We start from the raw sequence: 7,125 nt of genomic DNA on the forward strand, positions 1-7,125 counted from the left end.
ATCCTGCCTTTCCTGAGAGACTTATAACCAAAGAGTTGACAGGAAAGTGTAGAGAAAAACCCAGCCGACAGATGCAGGTGGAGCAGTAAAACCAGCCTTCAAAGCCCTGGGCCATCGTTCAGTACCAGCGCCACACGAGACGTGCAGGCCCCAGGAGCCTGGGGACCTGCCAGGAAGCCCCCCACCCACCGAGGACGAGCCCGCCCGGGTCAAGAAGCAGAGCTGACTGGCCAAGCTCTGTGTCTATAACAGGCTCAAGGGGCACAGCCAGTTGAAGTTAAGGTTCAGGAAATTATGGGGCAAACAACCTAATTCCTTCGGCAAGAAAAAAATATGAGGGAAGAGAGTGTTACTTATGAAGGCTGAGGCTATTAACCAATTGCTGTTTATAGATCTTGTTTGGATTCTGATTAAAAAAAAAACTGTAAGGAATGAGATAACGGGAATTCTGGACAATGACTGTTTATTTGATTTTAAGGTTACTACATTTTTAGGTGATAAGGGGACTGTGGTTAAATTCTTTTAAAGTCCTTATTTTTAGCGGTGTTTACAGACAGATTATGGTCATGTGGGATTTGCGTCATGCCTCATGAAGGGACAGAGGCGGGGGCAGAATGCAACGGGCTGAGTCAATAGTCATTGAAATTGGGTAAATGGGGACATCGGGGTACTGTTTTCTCTACTTTTGCATTCATTTTTTATAATTTCCGTAATAAAAACAGGTATACCGATGATTTGCCTGATGTGGGTGTGAGGCAGATAAGAAAACTAATATGTTAATACTAGGGACGTGTGTGGGGGTTATTGCAATTTTAGATGGGAGACCCTCACTGAGAAAGCCACGTGAGAGGGGGTGGGGGCCCAGAGCAGCCCGGCCAAGGAGCCACCCCAAGGCCCGAGGGCTGAGGCTGGGACCGCATGGACGGAGAGACCTGGGCCTGCAGGTGGGTGCGATGCAGAGCCCCTCGGTGGCTAGGGCAGCAGTGACACCCCGGGGGGTTTGATCAAGGCCAACAGAGCAGTACACTTACCACAGTCCAGCCAGTGCACCAGGTGGTGGCCGGTGGTGGCTGGGCCAGGGCTGCTGGCAGGCATGTGTTAGGAGCTAATTTGGAGAAGCCCAAGGAGGGAAGGTGTCATTGGATGCTGCCTGGGCCTCTTGGGGTCCGATTCAGGGGAACCTGCCCATGGCGTGCCCCCACCAGGCTCTGGGGTGCCCCATCCCCCTGACGGTGGCAGTGTCCACCTCTAAAGCCCACAGCACAGGAACTCTCATTACAGGACCTGTGGCCACTTCCCACCTGGGGGTGGGGTGGGCAGCAGCTGCAGGAAGAGCTGAGGAGCCCGCAGCAGCTCTCTGACTTCCTATCCGGGCCCAGGAATATTTCAGTGAAAAGGCAACTTCACATCTGAGCGGCTGCGGTCAGACACTGGCTGGCAGATGGGTCCCTTGGGCCCTGGCCATGCCACCCCAGGTTCCAGGCAGCCCAAGCCCTTGGAGAACAGATTCTAGCTCAGCCTCCATGCCTCTGGAGGCATTAGCTGGAAATCTGCTGAGAGAATAAATTGCAACACAGTGAAATGAATGCGCTGTGTCGGCACATTTTCACCACGTGCTTGGTGCTAGGCAGGCATCGGATTAAAGCAGAAATGTGCGGGCGTCAGCAGGAAACATCTGTGTGGGGCGGGTGGCGTAAGCCACGTGGGCCAGCCCGGTACAGCCCGAGCCCGTGGACGTGGCCGCGCCCATGGATGTGGCCATGCCCCTATCCCAGCACCTGCAGCAGGTAGAGCCTGGCCTGACCCCAGCCCAAAGGGTCAGGGGGCCAGGTGGCCTGCACAGTCCCATCATGAAGGGGCAGTGGCTGAGCCCGGGCGTTAGGGGGAGAAATCGCCCACGCGGGGAGCTAGTGAATGGGCTCACTTTCAGAGCAAGGCAGTTTGAGAAGAGCTTCCTCAGGTGGCCTCAGGGCATTACTCATCCATGTATGCACATGAAAAGCACGGCATGGGCACCCGCCCTGTGCCAGGCTCTGCAGGATGCTGCTGGCGACTGAGGCAGCTCTGGCGAGAGAGATGGCCGTCAGGCCTGGGCCGTGTGCCGGGAGGGGCTGCTCTTCACAATAGCCTTTTGTCCCCATTTCACAGAGAAGAAACTGAGGGGGCGATGGTGAAGTGCTGGGGCCCCTTCGGGCTCCGTGGCTTAGCTGGAATTGTACCCGCGTCTGACCCCAGGTTCCTGGGATAAGCTGATGTCCGTCAGACACCATGCGCGTCCCTTTTATCCATAACTCTTGCCGTGGACAGTCACTGAGAACTCACGTCACATCCAGGAGCTCAGAGCAGGTGGGTCAGAGGTCAGAACCAGGCCTGACTGCAACCCACCCTGCACCAACTGGCTTGGGTTCAGTTGTTCACATAGGAGGTCGCAGCTTGTCCCAGTTCATCTCCAAGGTCACGTCACCGTGAGATTTGCCGTTTGTGGTGTTTGTGAAGAGAACAGAGGGTGTGGTCTAATGGGAGGTGACCAGCTTCCGCTGAGTGACTGCCCTGTGCGTTCTGAGGGTCACCAGGGCACCCGTTTCTGTGTAGTAGCCTGTTCTGGTTTTCAAATGTTCGTGTCATGTGGTGTGTAAACGTGGTCTGCTTCACAGCTGCACGATGCCCTCCACTCTGTGAGGGGAACTGGCTTCAACCAGAAATCCAGCTCTTCAGCTCTGAGTTTCGTGGGCCAGTGGGTATCTCCCCAACTCTCAGGACTGATTTCAGCGTTTTCTTGCCAAAATAAAAAACAAAGCGAGCAACTGCAAACATCACCTCTGTCATCACGTAAGAGAAGTGGATGGAATGAGAGGGAGGAAGTCTCAGGGTACAGGAGCTGCTCACGAGGGGGTGGTCGGCATCACTGGCACAGACGTTGCAGACTCTGCCCCCTCCCTGGCTGGCCCCGGGCTCCTCCAGACTGTGGCCGGCCACTGGCCTCCAGGCCCCTTGCAGACTCTGTGACCTCAGGCTGCTGAAGGGCCTACGGAAAGGACTTGGTGGTCTTTGTCCTTCAAGAGGCCGCTTGCAATGACTCGACGTGGCCAGTCTCTCGCAGCAGGACTATGGTCACTCTCGTCACTGGTCACTCCCTTCGCTGCCCACTCAGGGAACTGCTTCCCACAGCTGCTCCAGGGAGTGCCCTGACAGCCCACCTCACCGTGGGACGCACGGGGTAGAGAAGACCACGCTCCAGCTGGGAAGTCCCGTGGCATCCGAAGGCCCTGCCGTCCTCTTAGGAGGCCCGCCCCCTGCAGCCTATCTGGGACGGGGTCCCTGCTCTGTCACAGCCACCTCCACCCAGCCACCCTGGGAGGGCGTGTCCCCCCAAGGGTGGTCCCACACCCGGCCCCCTGGCAGGAATACAGAACAACTGTGTGGATCGTGCTCATTGACCCATATTCGCTGAGTCCCTGCTATTACTCTTAAGACACTCAGATAAAACAAGACACTGGCCACCTGCTCAGGGAACGTGTGCGGGAAGAGGACACCACCAGCTCCAGCGGGACCATTGTTAAGCCTCCGCTGTGACCACATGAGACTGACCTTGCCAGTGAGTGAGGTCCTTAGGCCTCAAACCTCCCCAGCCTCACTGTTTTGGAGAAGAGGAGCCACCATGAGAAGGGGCACTCAGGGAGCAAAGATTCAGGGGTCTTGTGTGGTGACCACGTTTGCATAGGATTCACCGACGGTTCTGAGAGTTTCCTAAGGATTCCATGTGGTGGGTTTTCCAGATCCCAGCTTGGAACCGTGAGGGACCCGCGTGTGTTGTACCTGTGTGTTGGGCCTGGCCCCATCCCTTCCGCTCAGCTGCTTCTCAGATGCTGGGTCCCTGCACCTGGCTCATCTCAGAGCTTGGGCCACGGCACAGGGTGGCCGGTGTTTCAGGGGATCGCTCAGCCGTCTGCGGCCCCCGGGCCAGGTCTCGGAGCACGTGGGCGCCAGGTGTCCCCCAGCCATCTGTTCTCTTTGGAAGGAAATCACTGCAGACCGTCCCCACTTAAGGCCTGCCTTTCTTTTCAATTTAATGGAGTTTCTTGGAGATCTTTTCATCTTGGTACAAAAAGTACTTTGTACTCCTTTTGAGACCCACGTAGTATTCCATGTGTGTACTTGCCGTGAATAATTTGCTCTGCACTTAGGATGTAAATAACACTGAACATACCTACTTTTTTTCTTTTTAATTTTAATTGGGGAATATTGGGGAACAGTGTGGTTTTCCAGGACCCATCAGCTCCAAGTCAAGCCGTTGTTCTCAATCTAAGTTGTGGAGGGCGCAGCTCACTGGACCATGTGGGACTCGAACTGGCGACCTTGGTGTTATGAGCACTGCGCTCTAACCACTGAGCTAACCGGTCACACACACACACCCCCACCTAGTTTTTTACACATTGTTTTGATATATTCTCAGGTGTGGAATGGGGGGTCGGAGCCACCCCCGCTGGTGTTGGCACCTTTTACACACTGGGAGCAGCATTGGTGAGGCCAGTCTCACTGCCCAGTGTACTGGCCACCTCGTGGCTTTGGCTAACCAGACCTCTGACAAATGGCTTCCCACTGTGGCTTCCATATTCATTTCTCTATTAGGACTGAATTTGAGCCTCTCATACGTTTAGCACCATCTGTACTTTTTTTTGATGAGCTGTTTGTTCATTGATCCATAACAGCTCTTTGTACATAAAGATTGCCTTTTATCTGTGGTATGAATGGCCTGTGTGTCATTTGTCTTTTCACTTCATGTTGTCGTTGGCCATGAAAAAACGTTTTTCAGTAACAATGTCTATTCTTTTTTGTCTCCTTATGAAAGGCTTTCCCATATTTTCCTGTGGCGTGATTAGGGCTTTGCCCCTCAATGCTTGTACCTTGGCTCCTTTAGAATTCCAGTGGGATCTGGTGGGTGCCGTGTGCCTAGTTTAGGGCAGTTACCTAGCTGTTCGATTATCACCCATTACAAGTCTGTCTTCCCCCCGGCTTTAAGGTGCCACCTTCGCCGCACACCAGGATCCCATGCGTATGTTTAGGGGTTTCCTGGACTGTGTCCTGTTCCCCAAGTCTGGCTATGTGGGTCCCCGGGAGTAGGAGCCCCCCCGTTTTGCAGGTCGGAGGGTCAGCGCCTTCCCAAGGTCCTGTGGCCAGGTGTCTGTGCCCAGGCGGCCACCTCACATTTATGCCCCCGCTGTGCTTCCTCCCGCGGACAACTTCAGCAGGAGTGGCTAGAAGACCAATGTCCGAGTTACTTGTCTCTGTGCTCAGATCTCAAGCTGCCGTGCTGTCGGGCTCACGGGCACGGCACGGTCGTCGTCGCTGTGACTGAGGGTGACGCTCAGACCCACATGGGCTCCTGCTGCTTCCCTACCCTGGCTCCAGAGCTGTGTCCACACAGGTGCTCCCTGTCCCCTCCCAGCCAGACTGTCCTTCTGGTGCTCACTTGTGAACGCATATTACCTGCTCAGGGGTCACCCTGTTCAAGACCTTCCTGACCCCGCCGGGCAGAGTGACGATCCCTCTCTTGGACCACTCTGCCTCCTCAAGCGACCGTCACGGAACCGCGGTGAAGTGTTTGCGAGTCTTTGTCTGACCACCTGGAAGGGCTGGGTGCTGCTCCCTGGGGTCCCCAGGGCTACGTGAGTGGGTCGAGGGCTGCAGACTTTAGAATAGTTTGTGCTGGCTTAGGACGCACTGACGGACGACTTGATTTCTCAGTCAGGTGACCATGGTATCGTGTTCCAGCAGGACCCGGTCTTGCGTCTTGCGTGCAGCTGCCAATCAAAGGTGCACTGGTCCCGCCATGCCCAGCGCTACCACCGTCCCCAGCACTGGGAGCTCCCTGGCTGGCCCTCCACATGCTCCACTCACCAGGGCCCATCCTGGCAAAGTATGCAGCAGGTAAAGCCACTTGTTGTCTGCAAAGTCCCCGTTTCTGGTCCTCATGCCTCTCGGAGACCCTGTCCTTCCCTTCCCCAGGTCATGGCCAGCAACCCCCTTGGACTTGTTGGTGACTCAGAGCTGAAAGTGCTTTTCCTTCCTGAGGAGACTGGTCTCGTGCTGGGCAGCCGCTGCAGGGCATATGCTGAGCTTGGCACCCCCACTTTCCACCCAACCCGCTGTGACAAAGCTGCAGGTCTGGACAGGGCAGAGCCGGCCCATGACCCCCCGCGGTGGCTGCAAGCACCCTGTCCTTGAGTGTGGCCCAGGCACAGCGCCCACCCTGGGATTTCAGCTGGGATTGTGGAATGTCCACAGCAGGGCCTGAGGTCTAGGTCTTATGGGGCCAGTGACAGCCTGTGGGTCACTGGTCTAACGCACCACCCAGGACATGCACACAGTGAAGTCGGGGCTGTGGAGCCTGCTGGGGCACGATCCAGCACACGGTGGCTGTCCACACATGGATGGCTGCGTTGGGTCACCAACGCAGGTCACCTGCACAGTGTGCAAGTCTGATAAACCCAGAGTCATCCTATGGTACCTGTTGCAACAGAAATGTCCACACGGTCACCCAGCGGATGTAAAACGCGAGGCTGCAGGACCTGAGGTCTGAACACTCACTAAATGGAGCTGCTTGCTTTATTTCATGAGACAACTGATGTCGTCTTATTTTCGTCTTATTAGGAAGTTATATGTCAGTCACATTCAAAACATCATGCCATGTGCGGAACGAGCGCTAGCAAGTTCCTTAGAAGAAAAATGTCAAGCTGAAGACCCGGGAATTTCCGTCGGGGGTGCTGGGGTCTTGGGCATGATGACAGTGGGGACTTGTCCTGGGCAGGGTCGCTCAGGTCAGAGGCAGGAAGCCCCACCCTGTCCCGTCCCTGTTCTCACTTCCTGTTCTGTTATTTGTGAGGCTGAAATGTCAGAGACTAGAGGGAAATTGCAGGGTAGCTGTGACTGCCGGCGGCAAGGATGCACTTGTCCTCGTGGACACTGCCCGTCGGGTGACTTGTCACTGGCAAGGTTGACTCGGACCCACACACACAGAAAAGACGGTCTGGGACATAAGGCCCTTTAGTGCTGCTTCCTGTGGAGTCACATGCAATTTATTCAGAGTCACTTCCTCGTCCCTCTCTGATGTGACATGAGGACTTC

Source organism: Rhinolophus sinicus, chromosome 12 (assembly GCF_057876585.1).
Source record: "Rhinolophus sinicus isolate RSI-liver-muscle chromosome 12, RSI-T2T, whole genome shotgun sequence".
NCBI classification, from domain to species: Eukaryota; Metazoa; Chordata; class Mammalia; order Chiroptera; family Rhinolophidae; genus Rhinolophus; species Rhinolophus sinicus.